Source organism: Solanum stenotomum, chromosome 11 (genome assembly GCF_019186545.1).
Source record: "Solanum stenotomum isolate F172 chromosome 11, ASM1918654v1, whole genome shotgun sequence".
NCBI lineage: Eukaryota > Viridiplantae > Streptophyta > Magnoliopsida > Solanales > Solanaceae > Solanum > Solanum stenotomum.
In genome coordinates this window covers 55,279,325-55,301,404 of record NC_064292.1, presented here as the reverse complement: position 1 = coordinate 55,301,404, position 22,080 = coordinate 55,279,325, and the positions used below count along the sequence as shown (strand labels likewise).

Sequence of the window (22,080 nt, the reverse complement as noted above, 5' to 3'; positions counted from 1 at the left end):
CAAATTGTTAGCTAATTTACCATTCAAAACTTGCAAGCCAACCAACAACTCAACTACCAAAAATATTAAAAAATTGTTTCTTACTTCTTTCTTCATTTGAAAACAATATAGTATAATATAAAATTTGACTACCTATTTAGAAAATAGGTGTAATATAAAGAAAGAGTTTAACTTGGGAACACTGATAACTAATTTGAAAGATACCTTTTATAATTGGATACACCATTAATTAGAATTAAATTGAAATACACATATATAAGGTATAAAAAAAACTCTACAACAAAAGTACTCCCTTCAATTCATTGTACTTGTCATATTTTCCCATGTACGCCCTTTTTAAAAATACTAGCAATTTGACTAAATTATCCTTGATTACTCTTTGCTTAAAGTTATACTACTATCTTTTTTCACCACATTATTTAATAATATCAATCTCTAGAGTAAAAGAGGAAACAAATAATTAATTATATCTGAATTTTCTAAAATAACAATTATTTTAAAATAATGTTTTTTTAAATAAGCATGACAACTAAAATGGACCCGAATGAGTGTGTATATATATATATACCTTTTAAAATGCAGGACAAATAAGGAAGGTATAATTCTAATTGAAGAAAAAAGAAAGATTTAGCATCTTGATTATAAAATAGATGACTTTTGCTACGATAGCTTAATGATTAATTTTCTTCCTCATAGATACGTACAAAAATCATATATATAAATCACAATATATTTACCTTTAAAATTTACTTAATTAGTAGTTTTCCTTTTTTTTTTCTTTTGGTTAGATGTAGTTTTCCTTCTATAGTCTCTTTTAAATAAATGATATGATATTATTATATAAACGTAAGAGAAATTGTCTCTCCCAATTTTTTTGCCACAAGAGAAACATATGAGACTTTGAAGAAACAAAGAAACAAAAAATCCACAAAGAGGTATTTTGTTTGTGTTTTTTTTCTTTTTTCATTTTGTTGGGCGCTATAGGATTATTTTATTCATCTTTTATCTTTTCGTGCCACTATTTCTATCGTCAATCACCCTTTTTTTCTTATTTTCTTTGNAAGTTTTAGGTCCTGTTTTTGTGTATCTAAATTCAAATGCTGCAGCTAAGGCAAATCCTTCCATACTTTGGAATGATGCAAAGAAAAGAGTATGTATTTGATTTCAGTTTACGTGTCTTACTTTCCTTTTTTGTCCGTTTTAGAAAAAAAATAATCCATTATCTATATTTGGTACTCCTTTTAACTCCAACACTTCACATGATCCAACTGTTAAGATATTGTCTGCTTTGAGTCTAGACGTCTCATTCAGATTTGTGTTTTTGGATTTGACCCTAAAGATAACGTAGCTTAGTAGTTAATTCTGAACTCATTTTTATAATAAGGTTCCTAACTTAATTTTGATGTGAGATTCAATTAAGATGTGATGTGCACTTTTTCTTCAAAGGCTTATTTTCTATCCCGGGCGTCATATTTTTATATATTATACATATTTTGTAAACTTTGTGTCAAATCACATTAACCAAATATACAGATGAATCAAGAAGTTGCAAGTTGGCCTTATGAATTTGCACTTTCAAAAGACTACATCAAATCTAATCAAAGAGGAACTGTTAGAGGCCAACTATTTGTTAATGACAGGTACGTCTTTTTCACTTTATGAGATTATATCAAACATGTTATTATTGTTATAATAATATCTATTTGTTAACCGATTAATATTTTTTTTTGTGTTTTTATTTTATAAGGTTTATCAGTAAACAAAATGTGGCAGCATCCAATGCTTATATAGGATTAGGGCCACCAGGAGAAGCTGGATCTTGGCAAAGAGAAAACAAAGTAAGGTTAATTAAATATAATATTTATAAAAAAAAAAATTGAAGAAAATTTTAATTATGTAAATTTATTAATCTTTTTTATTTCATTACATTTTATAATCTACAGGGTTATCAATTTTGGACTAAAACCGACAATAAAGGAAACTTCATCATAAAAAAATGTCATATTCGATAGATATAACTTGTATGCAACAGTTCCAGGTTTTATCGGGGACTACAAATACACTTCAAATATAAAAGTTACTCCAGGTTAATTTTATTTTCTTTCTTAAATACTCATTTGTTATTGTTTCTTAATTCTAAACCATAGTTTCTAATTTTTTTTGGAACAAAAATATAGGTTCAAATATTAAATTAGGTACTTTGATTTATAAACCTCCAAGAAATGGAGCTACAATTTGGGAAATTGGTATACCAGATAGAACTGCTGCTGAGTTTTTTATTCCAAATCCACCTTCACAATTCAAAGTTCACAAATACAAAAATAATTCTGAATCAAAGTAAGTTTCAAAAACAATTTTCTAATATATTAAAATATTAATTAATTGTAATTTTTGTTGTTGTTTATTTACTCTAAATTTTGGTTTGCAGATTTAGACAATATGGATTGTGGGAACAATATGGTGTTTTATATCCTAAAAATGATCTTTCCACAATGTTGGGACTAGCAATTACTCAAAAGATTGGTTTTATGCTCAAGTTACTAGGTAAGCTCGTTTATACAATCAAATCTCTTTATAATAACGTCATTTGCTTCGATATGTTTTGATTGCTATAGACTAGTAAATTATTGTTATGTACATAGAACATAACATGAAAGATCAGTTCCATAGAAAGCCTAACACGAATGATTATTAATTAATAATAAAACGGTCCGACTATATATATATATTGACCATTTTTTTTTACAATCATTAGATAAATTATTTTAATAAAAAATTAATTGATGTTTTTTTTCTTTTTTGCAGGAAAACAGGAAATAAGAAATATAAAGGTACTTCATGGAAAATTATATTTAACCTTGCCAATGTTAATATTGCCTCAAATTACACTCTCCAATTGGCTCTTGCTGCAGCTCATGAAGCTGATCTACATGTATGTATTTATATTCCCTTTAATTTCTTGACTTCTTATTTCGAATATGTGTGATGTTGTTCGGATTTTTAAAAATATTATCGATATGATAATATTTTTATAAATATAAGTACAATATTATTATTAGAGAATTCGAGCAGTCTAGAATATATTATGTCTTTAACTAACTAAAGTTTATTTTTGGTTGTTTTTTTCTTAAGGTTCATGTCAACGATGAAAAAATACAGGAACCTCATTTTTCGACAGGACATATTGGAAGAAGTAATGCGATCGCAAGACATGGAATTCATGGATTATATTGTCTTTATAGCATTGGAATACAAGGCAAATTGCTTGTCAAAGGAACAAACACAATTTTTCTTGTACAATCAAGTGGTCTCTCCCCTTTTGAAGGTGTAATGTATGACTATATTCGTTTTGAAGGACCTCATCAGTAATAAGATGGTTATTTTCTTGGATTCATTTGTCTTTTTTTAAAATTTGTTTATTATAAACGCTATATTTAAAAGTGAAAGAATGATAAGATCCATAAGATCAGTTAAAATAAAAAATGTGAAAAGTAGCATCCAATATATATATTTTTATTTACTATAAAGATGAATACTTTTTCAATTAAACTTTTTTCGGGCCTTTGAGAATCTAACTTTTTTTTTTGGCTACTTATTTGGAGTCTGAAATTTACTAGTCCGATTAATTCAAATTTATACAATGTCATTATAAAAAAAAAGAAAAATTATTTAAAACTATAACTTAAGATATATACAAAAATCCCCTCTCGAATACAATCCTATCCCCTCTCAGATATATCCTCCCATTAAGTAATGTAAAATCTGAAATTTTTGTAATTGAAAAAACTTCTGAGAAATGTATTTAGCCCCCAAAAATATATAACATTTGTGTACCTTATACTGAAAAAAATGGCAATTCCTAACGGACATTCCATAGGAAATTTATTGGAATAATTTTTGCCTTCAATATATACAATAATGATGATACAACCACCATTCTAATAACTCACAACTCCTAATAGTTATCATATAATATAAACTTCTCTAATATCATCAAATAACTTTAATCACGACATTTTGCATAGTTATTATTTCAGAGTAGTAAAATTAGCTCATAAAAATATAATTTGTTTGAGTTGTTTAATTATGGATGAGTTATTGATTCGTTCATTTATCAGCTTAGGTCATTTAAGCTCATTGAAATTAGCTTGATGTGTAGCCCAATTTGACACATAAGAAATTTCATTAAATTATTTTCATTTTTTTTGTTTTGACATGTTATATCGAGCTGTAATAAAAAATAGTTTTTATTATGTACTTAAAAAAATATAAAAGTAGAAACAAAGAAATTTAAAATTGGAAAAATTACTTAAATACATAACTTGTTTTATCATATTTTCTAAAATTTCCTACCATTTGAAAAAATTACAAAAATCCCTACTCTTTCCTATTCTTGGATACATTACTTTACGTGATGTATTGGTCGGATACATCACTTTACACGATATATCGGGACGTTGAGTGATGTATCCGAAAATTGAGATGCGATATATCAGGACGTTGAGGGATGTATCGAAGCCGGGACCCTATGTATCAGGTCGTTTTGGGATGTAGTTGAATTCCATGCACCAAATTTAAAGGATTTTTGTAATTTGGAAAAGAGAATAGAGAGGATATAATTAGCTTTTAACACTATAAGGTTTGTGTAAAATTCCCGTAAAATTTAGTAAGAATTAGCCAGGTTAGATTATGAATTGTATATCAGACCAAGTTACAATTGACCCGCCCACTTATTAACTCGGTCCATTTTAAGTTTTTAACCTATTTCTTCTTAAATTCAGCACGATCCGCTCATTTGACACCTCTGATTTTACTCCTTATTTATGAAATTTCCCCTTTTGGAATCGATGAACTGGCAATATTTTATTTTTCTTGAAATGCAGAACATATTGGAAAGGAAATCTAATAAAAAAAATGATTTGGCATTTTATTGGAATACTATTTAGTATTTACTTTGTTTTGAAGCTAATTTATTGTCTACTATAATTATTTGACTTTCCTTGAGAAAATATGACTTGTTTCTTTCATTTTTATTGGCCAAATATAAGCTCCTTTAAGATTTAGCTTTAAATGAAAATTATTTAATTTAATGACCGAATTTCAAAACTTATATAAAAGCATAATACAGTACAAATATTATATTTACATTTACAGAAGATTAGCAAATTAGAGGTATGCAACTTCTTTTCTAATTTTTTTCTTTCTTTTTGTTATTATATGGATCAATTTTCATGTTTTTTTCCTCGTGACGGCGAGATCTGGACTAACTTTTATACCTCTCGATTATTTCATCAATATCGGATATAACTATGTTCATTAAGGATTTGATAAACGAAAAAATTACATAATATTTTTTTTGTGATGTTATCAAATTCTATATTTTTAATTGAATCTATTAAATTTCTTTTTAATAGTGAAAATGCAGAAAATGGGGAGATATAAGAAATTATTAAGTGTACATGTGTTGGAGGTGACTATGGTTGCTTTGTTGTTCTTCCTTGTAGCTGATTGTCATCCACACAATGGGTAAGTCTATGTTACTTTTATTCGACGGAAAATGGTCAAAATTGCTCCTATACTATTTATCGAGGAATATTTTTGTCCTTCGTTAAAAATTGAGGGGTTTTAAATAAGATCTTTTGTTTGTTTGTGATGTTGACACATGACAAAAATGTTTTTTCGAGTTTCGTTAGTTGAAATCTGAAAGATGGCATAAATGCCCTACTTTTGTCACAACAAGGGCATAAAATTTCCCAATATCTAATGTAGGGCAAAAGTAAGGGCAATCTTGGTACAATAGAAAAGATGATTTTCGAGAGTCACATAACCCCTTTTAGTATAATGTGCAATGTAGGAGATCAATTGCGAAATTGATCTCAAAATTGGACCCTAATAATAGTTCTGACACTTATTCCCACGCATAGTTTCATAAAGATCTATTGTTAGAAGGACATTTGAGCCGAGTGATTCATAAGCATTTACCTAACTTCGTTATTTCTTTGTTCTAAAAACAGACGAAGATCGACAACAACGCCAACACTCAAATTGGACGTACAACCTAAACAAGTATAAGTTTACACCTTTTAATTAGATCTTAGTATAAGATAAGATACTTAGTATTTATACGCTAATTAATTTTGTCATTTCCTACTGGTAACCGATATTAATTCAAAATTTAAATTTTACTGATGACGATGAGCAATGGCATCTTCAATATAACTTTGTCAAAACCACATGGCGATGTCACTGGTATATCATATGGTGGGGTCCAAAATCTACTATCCACCCACAATTTAGAAACCAATAGAGGGTAAATTAATTAATCTATAAACTTCGACTAATAATTTTGATTTTTATCTAATGTAGAAATTAATTACTTATAATACTTTATTATGTTTATTTCAGGTATTGGGATATTATTTGGAATAACACTGGACCTCGTACAACTAGAGCGAAGTAAGTTTTATCTTTCTTGTCTCAAATTAATTTTTGATGAATCAATTATTAAAGGACAATTCAGTGTACTAAATTTTATTAGGGATCTATTGATACAATTTTGTTTTGCATTTTTGTAAGTGTCTGTTTCATAGCTTGAATCCTTGATGTCTTGGACAATTGAAAATCATTATTATCTCTTTTTTGGGATATCTTTTCACTATGTGAATTTCCAACGGACGCTATACATTAGAACAACAAACATTTTCAATAGCTCAATTTCTGAGGGAATCTACTGAGAATTTGTGTTTGTTACTACTGTAGTACTAGTTTATGTCTGATACTTACTAACACTATTAGTTCAGATTTATGTTGTGTAGAGTTTATTAAAGAAAGAAGTTAATTGTTCTCTCTACTGGGGTTTGTCATTCCCATGACATTAATATTGAATCCAACACTTACGATTATTAAGGATAAAAGGATCCTATTCACACAAAAATTGAAAATTAAGTTCAATATACTTTTGGTTTTGCAGGCTTTCAGGAACAAGTTTTGAGGTGATAATTAATAATGAAAATCAGACAGAAATTTCATTTAAAAAAACATGGAATGCTTCTCAATCAAATGAACCTCCCTTGAACTTTGATAAAAGGTAAGTATTTTCTTTTTTCAAAATTATATTTTATGTGATTCTAATAGCGCAAAAATAATGTTGTATTGTTAGAGTATACGGTCAAACTTCTTTATGATGACGTTATTTATCTAGTCATCTTTTGGTTGCTATAACAGTATATTGATAAATAAAAAATAATTAATTTCAGGTTTATAATGCTACGCAACACTCCTGGATTTTATACGTATTCGATCGTTGAACGTTTAAAAGGATGGCCAATTTCGTATATACAAAATCTCAGGCTTGGGTTCAAGCTTCAAGGAAATATGTTCGTATTTATTTTTTTTATATCTAAAATATCATTAATGAAAAAGATATTTCTTTTTAAATATCTATTTTAATTTTGAATTGAATAAAACATATATATAGTATATTGAAATTGTATATTTATGTATATAGGTTTCATTATATGGCTGTTTCTGATGAGAGGCAACGTGTCATGCCAACAGAAATGGATCGAAAGGAAGGCCAAGTGCTTGACTATAAATAAGTTGTTCTTCTCACTAATTCGACTAATTTAGATTTAAAAGGAGAGGTACGATTCTATAATTAGTATAAATTTACATATCCGACGAAGTCATTTTTTCACACATATATAGGGTTATTGATCCGAAGCTACAAGGTTTGACTAAATCCCTGGCTAGCTAGTACTATATGCAAGTCTAAAGCTAGCTAGCATGGAAAGTACAGGTTTGACAGAATCCAGTATGTTTATTGAGAAATTAATTGAATATGTATATATGATCCATTTCAGAATCCAATCTTCAAATTCAAAACTTAAGATTAAGGGTGGAGAGATATGATCATATTTATCCTGTCATTATTTTTGATGGTACATAACGATAGTCGATAACAATATAATTAATAAGACTTTTATGATGATATTTTAAACCTAATTATGCAGGTGGATGACAAGTATTTCTATGCAAGTGATAATAAAGATGGTAAAGTTTATGGATGGGTTAGTTCTACTAATCCACCATTAGGATTTTGGATGATTAATCCAAGTAATGAATATCGTACTGGAGGACCTTTTAGACAAGACCTTACTACACATGTTGGTCCAACTGTACTTAGTGTAAGTCATTAATTAATTAATTACTATTATATTATATTATGTGATAAGAAACTTGTTATTAATTTTTTTATTTATTCATAATTGCAAGATATTTGTGAGTACACATTATGCTGGAGAGGATTTAGCAATTAAATTTGGACAAGGAGAACCATGGAAAAAAGTTATTGGTCCTGTTTTTGTGTATCTAAATTCAAATGCTGCAGCTAAGGCAAATCCTTCTATACTTTGGAATGATGCAAAGAAAAGAGTAATGTATTGATTTCAGTTTACGTGTCTTACTTTCCTTTCTGGTCCATCTTTTTATAAAAAAAATTTGACTATCTATAATTAGTACTCTTTTCAACCTCAACATTAAACATGACATGTTTATATATGTAACGATCGTGGTCCAACTGTTTAGGTATTGTCCTCTTTGGGACTAGTTCCACCTAGATTTGTCCCTTGGATTTTAATCCAAAAGATAGTTTGAACTGTTAATTCTGAACTCATTTCTATAATAAGGTTCTTAATAACTTTTCTTTTTCTCATTCTGATGTGAGATTTGCTTAAGGTATAACGTGGACTCTTTCTTTAGAGGTTTGCGTTTTGTCATGGACATCACATTTTAATGCATTATATATATTTCATAAACTTTGTGCCCAATCACATTAACAAAATTTTCAGATGAATCAAGAAGCTGCAAGTTGGCCTTATGAATTTCCAGTTTCAAAAGACTACATCAAATCTAATCAAAGAGGAATTGTTAGTGGCAAGCTATTTGTTAATGACAGGTACATCTTTTTCCCTATATATATATATAGATAGCGGGGACATGCTTTCCTATGGTAGTTCTGCTTCGGCCTCTCAATGGCCGTCCCATATTAGGTTGATTTGTATAATATATAGCCAATATCCATAATACGAGGAGTGGCGATAAGACATAGGATTCTTTTGACATAATACATAGCCATACACATATCTATAGTAAGACGAGTCCTGACTAATTGAGATTAAAGGTAGTTATCTATATGTAGAATACTTAATATCAGAATAAAATGATTCATATAATCGATGTAATTAATTTGAGATTGAAACATAGTTGATTGATTATTTATTTTTGTGTTTTTGTTTTATAAGGTTTATCAGTAAACATATTGTGGCAGCATCCAATGCTTATATAGGATTAGCACCACTAGGAGAAGCTGGATCTTGGCAAAGGGAAAACAAAGTAAGGTTAATTAATTATATTATTTATAAAAAAATTGGAGAATATTTTAATTATATAGATCTATTAATTTTTTTAAATTTCATTTCGTTTTATAATCTCCAGGGTTATCAATTTTGGACAAAAACCCACGGTAATGGAAACTTCATCATAGAAAAGGTCATATTCGGTACATATAACTTGTATGCAACAGTCCCAGGAATTCTCGGAGATTACAAATACACTTCAATTATAAATGTTACTCCAAGTTAATTTTACTTTCTTACTTAATTACTCACTTGTTATTTTTTCCTAATTCAAAACAATATTTTCTAATCTTTTTTTTTATTTTTTTTTGTGTGTACCTATATATAGGTTCAAATATTAAATTAGGTGTTTTGTTGTATAATCCTCCAAGAAATGGAGCTACAATTTGGGAAATTGGTGTACCAGATAGAACTGCTGTTGAGTTTTTTATTCCAAATCCACCTCCACAATTCAAAGTTCACGAATACAAAAATAATTCTAAATCAAGGTAAGTTCCAAAAATTTACTTGTTATATATTTTATATTTTTAAAATAAATTGTAAAATGATTGTTGTTTATTAATCTATTTTGGTTTGCAGATTTAAACAATATGGTTTGTGGAAACAATATAGTGTTTTGTATCCTAAACTTGATCTTGTCTACAATGTTGAGACTAGCAAATATTCAAGAGATTGGTTTTTGCTGATGTTACTAGGTAAGCTCGTTTATACGGTCTAATCTCTTTATAATAATGACATTCTCTTTGATATGTTTTGATTGCTATAGTAAATTATCTATATAGAACATAACATGGAAGATCGATTTCACAAGAAAATTGGTGGATTTTTTTTTTTCTTCAGGAAAATAGGAAACAACACATATAAAGGTACTACATGGAAAATTATATTTAACCTTGCCAATGTTAGTAATGCCTCAAATTACAGTCTCCAATTGGCTATTGCTGCAGCTTCACAAGCTGAACTACAAGTATGTATTTGTATACCCTTTTTGATTACTTAGCTTGACTTATTATTTTGAATATATGTTATGCTGCTTGAACTCTTTAAAAATAGTATCTGATTTGTATCGGATTCTTCAAAAGTTATATAGTTATGGAAAATCTGACAGGAGTGTGACAATATTTTTGAATAGTGCAAGCAACACATGTGTGTATGTCATATAATATAATACACGGAATACTATATCTCTAACTTGCCTAACGTGACAAGATAAATTTTATTTGATATGACTTACATAGATTTTTTTTTTCCTTAAGGTTCGTGTCAACGATGAAAAAGCGCAAACGCCTCATTTTACAACAGGACATATAGGGGGAAGTAATGCGATTGCAAGACATGGAATTCATGGATTATATTGGATTTATAGCATTGGAATACAAGGCAAATTGCTTATCAATGGAGTAAACACAATTTTTCTTACACAAATACTGGCTCTTAGCCCATTTCAAGGTGTAATGTATGATTATCTTCGTTTTGAAGGCCCTCATCAGTAATAAAAAAATTATTATTTTCGATCCATTATCTCTTTGTTTTTGGTTATAGACGTTATATTTAAAAGTAAAAACGATAAGATCCATTAGAAATATTTAAACTGTTGAGGAGAAGGACAATAGTAAATCACTTGAGATAATTAAATTGATGCAACATTTTAATAAAGTAAAAAAAAAAAGTAATATAACTAAAACTGAAAGCAAAAGAAAAAAGGCCTAAAACATGTCACAACAAATTGTTAGCTAATTTACCATTCGAAACTTGCAAGCCAACCAACTACTCAACTACCAAAAATATTAAAAAATTGTTTCTTACTTCTTTCTTCATTTGAAAACAATATAAATATAAAATTTGACTACCTATTTAGAAAATAGGTGTTATATAAAGAAAGAGTTTAACTTACGCACACTATAACTAATTTAAAAGATACCTTTTTATAATCAGATACACCATTAATTAGAATTAAATTGAAATACATATATATATGGTATAAAAAAAACTCTATAACAAGAGTACTCCCTTCGATCCATTGTATTTGTCATATTTTTCCCTGTACGCCCTTTTAAAAAATACTAGTAATTTGACTAAATTATCCTTGATTACTCTTTGCTTAAATTTATACTACTATCTTTTTTCACCACATTATTAATAATATCAATCTCTAGAGTAAAGGAGGAAACAAATAATTAATTATATCTGAATTTTTTAAAATAACAATTATTTTGAAATAAAGTCTGTTTTAATAAGCATGACAACTAAAATGGACCCGTATGAGTATATATATCTCTATATACCTTTTAAAATGCAGGACAAATAAGGAAGGTATAATTCTAATTGAAGAAAAAAGAAAGATTTAGCATCTTGATTATAAAATAGATGACTTTTGCTTCGATAGCTTAATGATTAATTTTCTTCCTCATAGATACGTGCAAAAATCATATATATAAATCACAATATATTTACCTTTAAAATTTACTTAATTAGTAGTTTTCCTTTTTTTTTTTTTTTTTTGGTTAGATGTAGTTTTCCTTCTATAGTCTCTTTTAAATAAATGATATGATATTATTATATAAACGTATGAGAAATTGTCTCTCCCAATTTTTTTTTGCCACAAGAGAAACATACGAGACTTTGAAGAAACAAAGAAACAAAAAATCCACAAAGAGGTATGTAGGAATTTTGAATTATCACAAATATATAGCTTCTGTTTTGTTTGTGTTTTTTTTTTTTTCATTTTGTTGGGGGCTATAGGATTATTTTATTCATCTTTTATCTTTTCGTGCCACTATTTCTGTCGTAAATCACCTTTTTTTCTTATTTTCTTTGAATTTTGTGAGGTTATACTTTTACATTAAAATAATATTTTATATTGCATGCTAAAGGGGATGATGATGGAGGTGATGACGATAATAGTGATGGAGAGAGATAGTGATTGCTGGAAGAGTCGTATTTGTTCTTGAACTATGAGAACTGATCATATTTGCCTTTGAATTTTGTGAAAAATTCAAATTTACCCTCTATTTAGAATTTTTAATCCTTAGACCTTATTTGTGTAACACATGATATCATTGAATTCTAAGCTTCCTCACCTAAAAAAAATAAGGGCAAATTTATTTTATTTCGCATAATTCATAGGCATATTAATGAGGAGGAAAATCTATTTCATTTCACATAGTTAACAAGTAAATACAATCCTTTACCCCCCTTTGCATGTTAATGTTTGTTATATTTGTTTCCTTTTTTGTCTTTAAATGGGTTTCATTTTGAACCCACGTAATTTAATATGTTGTAAGGTTGAAGGTTAGTAGGGTTAGCGTGTTGTCTTCCCTTGCGAGGGTATGGGTTGTTAGCGTTTGTAGTAGTCTTAGCCTTGCACTTGTAGTTCTTGTCTGTGATTCCTATAGCCTTATGTTGTTTACTGCGTTTCACTTCTCACATTATTTTCTTGATGTATTGTCTCCTTTGTTGATTATACACTATTTTTCTTGTTGGATGTTATGTTTTATATATTTCTCTTCCTTTACTTGGCTGTGTTGCACTTGAGCTGAGGGTCTCCCGGAAACAGTCTCTCTACCTCCACGAGGTAGTGGTAAGGTCTGCGTACACTCTACCCTCCCCAGACCCCACCTAGTGGGATTTCACTGGGTATGTTGTTGTTGTTGTTGTTGTAATTTAATATGTTGTAACATATTTGTTTGCAACAAATTTTAATGCATGCAAAATAAATTTTAATTATAAATAAAATATAAGAAAATAAGAATATTTTATTAATAAACAGTGCGCAGGTAGTTTCCTTTCTTAATAATATATTTCGTAAATTTAGGATGATTTGGACTTTTTTGGAATTTATTTGATATTAATGTGAAGAAGATTGAAATATTTGATTGGTAAAAAAAGTCTGATCATAGCTTGATCTCTTAATGAATATTTCAAGAATGTACGGAATATTCGAGATGCTTCTTCATGAAAACATATTACCTTTTCTTTATACCTGAACTAGAGTTTATGACAGAGTAATCTCTAAGAATCTTAATTAAAATTGAACTTGTCTGATAGAACCCCACAAAATTTCGTTATTTACAATATTGTACTTTACTATTTAAATAATTACAACTAATTTCACTTATTTAAATAATTATATATAGGTATAAGTCAAAAGAGTTGAACATAATTAACTACATTTTCTGTCCTTATGCTACATACGTCCGTGACTAACTCCTAATTTTTGCAACTCATGTTGTGACATTTAATTAATTTAATGGCTTCAGCAACCATAGTAGATGAATTAAGTAAATTATTATTCGTACCTTATATTTACCTCAAATTAACAGATGTACCATATATATTTAATTAATTAATTTATCTTACTCAATTAATATTTATATTGTGAAAATGCAGAACATGGGGAAGAATATGCAACTAAGCTTATTGTATGTTGTGGAGTTTACTATGGTTGCTTTTACATTGTTGTTTGTAGTTGATGGGTAAGTCTCTATTTCTTTTATTTAATTCTTAATTTATTAGTGTATTTTAACGTGTTATAATAAAGTTCTTTCACAACTTAGTGTGATTTAGTGGGAAAATTCAATTGTGGTAACAAGTATGATGACGTGTAATAGTAGATATCGAGTGGAATAGTCGAGTGAATTCTTAATATGCTTACAAGTTGGGCCGAACACTATCGTAAGAGGCAGCAATGTACTTGGTAGTGATTATATCTGAAGATATAATTGAGGTGCGAGTAAGTTGATCTATATAACTTACTCATCAACAAAATTAATAAATGGGTGGGTTATTACCCATCCAAAAGTTACTTCAATTTAAATTGATTAGATTGAAATAAGCTAAAATGCAGATTATAAATCAACCAATTTAATTTTTACTTGGCATTAGAGCCAAGGTACATCCCTGTAGAATACACTCGTCATATATTCATTGATTTGGTGTAAACAACGTGTCTGAATAAAGTTGAGATATCACAAAAGTTTCGATTTTGATTATGTGAGATATTTCTTGTATAAATCTAAAACAGGGTATTTTCTGCATTTTAGTCCTTTTAAGTTGATAGAAGTAATCTAATCTCTATGAAGATTTGCATACTGATTTGCTGTTTATTGTTCCGAAAACAGGAGAAGATTGATAGAAACGCCGATTGTTAGATTGGATATACAAACTAACCAAGTAAATTTATACCTCTAACTATCCATCATTCTGTTTACCTACCTAAACTAGCCAGTACATGTCTAATTGTACATCATGCTTAATTGTTGTACTTTGATCCACGAATTTTCACATGTTGTCGCGTGTTTATCCTATGTTGTCTCTCTTCAGGTGACGATGAGCAATGGCATTGCCAATGTTACATTATCAATACCATATGGTGTCGTTACAAGCATATCATATGGTGGAGTCAACAACTTACTCGCGACTCAAAATGTTGAAAAAAATAGAGGGTATATAACCTATAAACATCTTACTCCCTCTGTTTCAATTTGTTTGGCTTAACCTGTGACATTTTTCAGGTATTGGGATATTTTTTGGAATCGTACAACATCTAAAAGAGCTCGAAAAAAGTAATCCATTACCTTCTAGAAGATACATGAAATTCGATCATACAAAATTATAAGTCCATTTTTCGCGTAAAATCCAGGTTCTTGGGAAATAGTTTCGAGGTCATAATGGATACCGAAAACCAGGCAGAAATTTCGTTTAAAAGTACATGGAATGCTTCTCAATCTGATGAACTTCCATTAAACAGTGACTTAAGGTGAAGTGTACTATAAAAGCACAATTTTTTCATATTTTTTTTTCCAGAAATCTCAATTTTGTATACGTATGCTAAATCAATGAATTTTCAGGTTTGTGATGTTACGAGACACCCCTGGATTTTATACGTATGCTATCGTTGAACGTTTAGAAGGATGGCCCCTTGTATATATCAAAAATTTAAGAGTTGTCTTCAAGCTTCAACAGGACATGTACTAGATTAAATTTTCTCATCATTTACTTAAGATATCATCTGTTTTTGAGCCGAGGGTCTTTTGTAAAACAACCTCTCTATCTCCACAAGGTAGAGATAAGGTCTGTGTACACTCCACCCTTCCCAGATCCGACCTGTGGGAATACAATGTGTATGTTGTTGAATAAAACTTCATGGTTTTTATTTATAGGTTTCATTACATGGCTATCTCGGAGGAGAGGCAGATGATCATGCCAATGCCAGTGGATCGAGAGACGGGGAAGGTGCTTGACTACAAAGAAGCTGTTCTTTTGACAAATCCAACTAATCCAACTCTAAAAGGAGAGGTAAGATCCATCGTATTCTAGACCATGTATCTGTTGAACGTGTGACCAGATCATCTAAAAGCTTAATATGTTATATGACACACTTTTATTTACTTAATTATATCGTCAACAATACCTATGTTAAGGAGGAGATTGAAGGTTTTTATTATACGAACATGTTGTCCTTCGTCCTAGATAGAGAAGTGCAAGCTCGATGTACTAAGGTCCTACTATGCACAAGGTCAGAGAAGGGTCATACCACAAGGGTCTATTGTATGCAATTATTCTTACCTTTTATTTCTGCAAGAGTCTGTTTCCATAGCTCGAACCTGTGACTTCCTAAATTTACATCTACAAATTTGTAGGTGGATGACAAATACTTTTATGCAACTGATAACAAAGACGATAGAGTTCATGGATGGGTAAGTTCTACTAATCCTCCAGTAGGATTTTGGATGAAAATTCCGAATGATGAATTTCGTACTGGAGGACCTTACAAACAAGATCTTACTTCACATGTTGGTCCAACTGTACTTTCTGTAAGTACATTTGAACTAATTATATACGACTTGTTTGAAACTCAGACGTACTAGTAATAGTAGTAGTAGTTATTGAATATTTCTTCATAATCTCAGATATTTGTAAGTAGACATTTTGCTGGAGATGATCTTGTTATCAAATTTCAACAAGGAGAGCCATGGAAAAAAGTTATTGGCCCTGTATTTCTCTATCTTAACTCAAATTCTTCAGCTATGGACAATCCCACCATACTCTGGGATGATGCTAAGAGAAGGGTAACGACTTAACCGTTTACTATTTGGTACTCCCGTCATCCCAATTTATGTGATGTTGTTTGACTTGATATGGAATTCAAGAAAGAAAAAAAGAATTTTGAAAACTTATAGTCTAAAACAAGTTAAAGATGTTTGTTTGACTATAAATCATCTCGGGGTAAAATGAACATTTTAAAGTTAAATAGTTACTAAAGATAGAAAAATGTGTCATTCTTTTTACGAATTTACAGATGAATCAAGAAGTTGCAAACTGGCCTTATGATTTTCCAGTTTCGGAAGAGTACATCAAATCTAATCAAAGAGGAATTATTCGAGGCCAACTTCTTGTTAACGACAGGTAGTTATAATGTCTAGTGTTTTTATCCTGAACCCATTTTTTTTTGTTGTAATTTTGTACACTTTTTTGACTTACGTGACATCCATACATCTCTCACGCGCCTCAACTATGTGGAGTCATGGTGTGTGCTTATGTAAGCCAAAATGTGTATAAAATTACAAAACAAATGAGTTTGGTGCTAATAGGACCTTAGTTTAGTTAAAATGTGTATCAGGGATTTCGGTCATAGTCTAGGATACTTGTGCCTTATCCCGTGTAATTAAATAAAATTTCACTAATATTTAACATCTATAATTTTTATTTTCAGCACTACGACTTTATTACCCGCATCCAACGGTTATATAGGATTAGCACCACCAGGAGATGTTGGATCTTGGCAAAGAGAAAACAAAGTAAAGTTGCATGATTCATAAAATTATTTAAAGAATTTTTTTTATTATATAGATTATTAATATAGTAACTTTATTTCGTTTTGTTTTCAGGGTTATCAATTTTGGACTAAAACAGACGCTATGGGGAATTTCACCATAGAAANAAGAAAGAAAAAAAAAAACTTTTGAAAACTTATAGTTTAAAACAAGTTATAGATGTTTGTCTGACTATAAATCATCTCAGGATAAAATGAACATTTTAAAGTTAAATAGTTTCTAAAGATAGAAAAATGTGTTATTCTTTTTACGTTCCACGTCGAATTTACAGATGAATCAAGAAGTTGCAAACTGGCCTTATGATTTTCCAGTTTCGGAAGAGTACATCAAATCTAATCAAAGAGGAATTATTCGAGGCCAACTTCTTGTTAACGACAGGTAGTTATGTCTAGTGTTTATATCCTGAACCCATTTTTTTTTTTTTGTAATTTTGTACACTTTTTTGACTTACGTGGCATTCAAACATCTCACACGCGCCTCAACTACGTGGAGTCATGGTTTGTGCTTATGTAAGCCAAAAGGTGTATAAATTTACAAAACAAATGAGTTCAGAGGTAATATGACCTTAGTTTAGTTAAAATATGTTTCTAAAATTTCAGTCATAGTCTAGGATACTTGTGCATTATCCTGTGTAATTAAATAAAATTTCACTAATATTTAACATCTATAATTTGTATTTTCAGCACTACGACTTTAATACCCGCATCCAACGGTTATATAGGGTTAGCACCACCAGGAGATGTTGGATCTTGGCAAAGAGAAAACAAAGTAAAGTTGCATGATTCATAAAATTATTTAAAGAATTTTTTTAATTATATAGATTATTAATATAGTAACTTTATTTCGTTTTGTTTTCAGGGTTATTAGTTTTGGACTAAAACAGATGCTATGGGGAATTTCACCATAGAAAATGTCATATCCGGTACTTATAACTTGTATGCAACCGTCCCAGGAATAATTGGGGATTACAAATACACTTTTGATGTACAAGTTACTCCAGGTTTTGATTTCTTACTTAGTCCTTATGTTATTTGTTAATTCAAAGTTTAGCTCTAGACTACAGTACTTATGGGATCACACTGGATATGTTGTTGTTGTTGATTCGATGTTTGTTTAGAATGAGACTATTGTACTACTCATATTTGTTAATTTCAATGCTCTTATGAACTCATTTTCGTTTTCTTTCAATTTTCATGTGTATCGAAATGTAGGTTCTAGTATTGAATTAGGGAGTTTGGTTTATAATCCTCCAAGAAATGGAGCTACACTTTGGGAAATTGGTGTACCAGATCGAACAACTGCTGAGTTCTTCGTTCCAACACCACCTCTAGAATTTAACGTACACGTATACCAAAACAATTTTGAATCAATGTAAGATCGAAAAATGTTCAATGACTATTTTGAATATTTTCTTGTTATACTGAAAATATTGTAGCTCATTCACTTTATTTTTGGTTTGCAGATTTAGACAATATGGTTTGTGGAAACAATATAGTGTTTTATATCCTGAAAATGATCTTGTCTACAATGTTGGGACTAGCAATTATTCAAAAGATTGGTTTTTTGCTCATGTTACTAGGTATGTATTATACTCCCTAGAGTCTCCTATAATTCTTGTTTTTGAAGTTATTTTCATTTTTGTAAGTAAGGGGAGATTTAATTTGGTGCGTCAGTAAGATGTGTTGCCGTGTGACCAAGAGGTCATGAGTTCAAGTTGTTTCGCTTTCTTGATCCCCATGCATAGTGGGAACTTAGTGCGTCAGACTGCCATTTTACTTTTTTTGTGAATTAACCTCTTTTCTATTATATTGAATTTACCCTATAGTCTCAATTTGGGAACTTCTAGTGCCAAAGTCACTGAATGTGTAAGTCGTCAATTCCTGGACAATTTGTAACGAAGGGGAATCTGGCGTAACGGTACGAAGTGCCGTCATGTGACCAAGAGGTCACTTTGAAGCCATGAAAACGGCCTTCACACATAGTGTGAGCTCAGTGTTCCAGAATGCCACTTATTTTTTTTGTAAATTACCCATCAAGGCATAGTATGTATGTATTGACATACATATATATAGGCATCATTCTCTAACCATAAGCTAAATATATATATATATATAAATATAAGGCTTGAGATTATACAAAATTTGTTGTTATTGTTGTTGAATAACTATGTCACTTCCTTGTGCAGGAACATAGGAAACAAGACCTATATATCTACCACATGGAAAATTATATTTAACCTTGAAATTGTTGACAATGCATCAAATTACACTCTCCAAATGGCTCTTGCAGCAGCTCAAAGCGCTGAACTACAAGTATGTTTCATTTCAATCAAGTTAATATTTCTATTCCTTTTGTTTATGTTTAAATGATACATGAAAAATTGACTTTTGTTGTTTTTCTTTCTTTTTAAGGTTCGTTTCAACGATGAAAAAGTTGTTGAACCTCATTTTACGACAGGGAAAATAGGGGGAGATAATGCAATCGCGAGACATGGTATTCATGGATTATATTTTCTTTATAGTATCGAAGTAAAGGGGAATCTACTTGTAAATGGAACAAACACAATTTTTCTTACACAAGCAATAGCTACTAACCCCTTTCAGGGAGTAATGTATGATTATCTTCGTTTAGAAGGACCTCATCAATGATAAAATGGTCATTCAACGACAACATATTCAATGTGATTTCATTAATGAGTTTTGGAGAGTGATAAATATGTATATACATTGACAACGTAAAGATTCTTCTACCAAATTACCGATTAGTGTTTATCATAAAATTTTGTCTATATTTACCTTATGTGACACAAGTAAATATATTCTCCACTATTGGAGTTAAAAGTGAGTAATTTCTTTATTTCAATTGTGAGTAACATTATATTTATTCATTTTCATGTACATTTGCACAACACAAATATCGGTTGTTTTTCCCTTTTTACCCTTATAATTGTGGTCTCGGGTCTATCTTATGTGCACCTCAGCTAATTTCGCAGAATACCAATTTTATTTTACAAGTTAGGTATCTAATAACTCTATTCTCTAAGGCTTGAACATATTAACCTTTGTAAAACATTTCTTAATTCTTTTCTTGTGTGAAAACTTTGCAACACAAAAAGGTTCTAAATTTTTTATTTTATTTTATTATGGATCATAATAAGTTTAATTAAAAGTCACGAGTGGTCCTTTTAATTTGGTATCACATGATCCCAAAAATATAAAAACGTCCACATCTTCATCATAACTTTTTTATTTTAGCACTTTTGATCCCTCAGAATTCTAGCAACAAAAGTGCATTTTATATTCACTTTTTGAATACTTCTATAAAAAGTATTTTCATATTAAAGTCACTAGACAATGAAAATGCTCCTTTTGTTTCATATTATTTGATCCTCATGCTAAAAATAGTTATTTTAATTCTAATCAAATTTTTCTTAAGAGATGCGTTATATCAATAGGAGCCACTTTTCGAATTTTTTTAATTAAGGAGAATGACAACAAAGTTTCTTGACCTAATTATAACCTATAGAGTTTGACTTTTTTGAAAATTGAACGTCAGAAAGAGCCTCCTATGACCTATATTTGGTATAGAAGTTGAAAAGAGTTAATGAGGTTACAAATAATTTTGAATTATTCAAACTGAGAGCCTTGTATATTATTCGAACTACGTAGCTTAAAAGTATCCTCCACGTTAACGAAGTAGTTTTAAAATGTCATTCCTACTAACGATTGCTCTAGGTTTAATGAAAAAGAATGAATTTTGCTCGAAAACTATTTGAAATAATGATAGATTTCCCTAGAATTTATAGTCAATATTAATGAAATTTAGACTCTAGTCATTTTAACAGATTATAAACCATCCCTAATAATTGATTTCTAATGAATATTAAACAGTATAAAATTCTTGTTCGTGATTGCAAATTTTCGTAAATTAATTCAATTTTGAAGAAAAAATGTTTTTAATATCGTCATTTGATGATTTTCCTTTTTTATATGATTATCAATTTGTGTTAAATAGTTGAAAAATGCTCTTCTTGATTATCAATTTTTGTCAATTGAGTTGTATAATTTTTTTCATATTTAGCAAATGAGTTTTCTTATTATTTTTAATTCTTGTAAGGGTCCATTCTTTTTTTTTCTTTTTTTTTTTTTAATCTTTTTCAAGGTGAGGGTGGGGGTTCTATATGGTACCTATAAAAATAAAACTTACTAAAAAGTGAAATTCAAAATAAGTTGAATTAGTTTGATATAAACGTTCAATTATAGATATTTATAATTTCTTTATAGAATTAGTTTATGTATTAAAACTTATTAAAATTGTGACCCGTGACTATAAAAATATAATAGATTCATTGCTAAGGTTCTTAAAAGATTGAATCCATGTACAATTTAAATTTTGAATCTGTTTCCACCGATGAACCATGCTAATCACGCTAATCTTAACCTCTTAAATATGGCATTATCTGTAATTAATATTCATAATAATCACAAATTAGTTTGTTACAAAACCAAGAACTGGCTTCGAAACCAACAAATTCCGTTTTTTAATAGTGACAAAAAAAAAAAATTAAAGTCCCTTTCCCATGATAATTATTCTTTTCCGTTCATATTATCTGTCTTTTACAACTTTCGCACACTTTTTAATAAAACTGAATATAGAATTTAAACTAAACTAATATATTCGTCTTACAACTAATCACAATTTTCTTATCAAATATTATTGAATTTTTATATTTTTATTTATGCTTTGTATTTAAATGAATATGTTGAACTGTTGCTTAAACCCCCTTCTCATCAAAAGACATTTAATAATCTTAATCACACGGTTTTTTT

The 22,080-nt window shown here is 29.4% G+C and overlaps 1 protein-coding gene and 3 pseudogenes across 1 annotated transcript in view; 3 read left to right on the top strand and 1 right to left on the bottom strand.

Moving 5' to 3' along the window:
* Nucleotides 1–22,080, bottom strand: part of LOC125843918 (TMV resistance protein N-like) — a 156,696-nt gene that overhangs the window by 55,876 nt on the left and 78,740 nt on the right. The gene's annotated exons all lie outside the window — the stretch shown is intronic.
* LOC125846080 (probable rhamnogalacturonate lyase B) lies at nt 535–3,369 on the top strand (annotated as a pseudogene).
* Nucleotides 6,190–10,909, top strand: LOC125843884 (probable rhamnogalacturonate lyase B; annotated as a pseudogene).
* On the top strand, nt 14,542–19,912 carry LOC125843916 (probable rhamnogalacturonate lyase B; annotated as a pseudogene).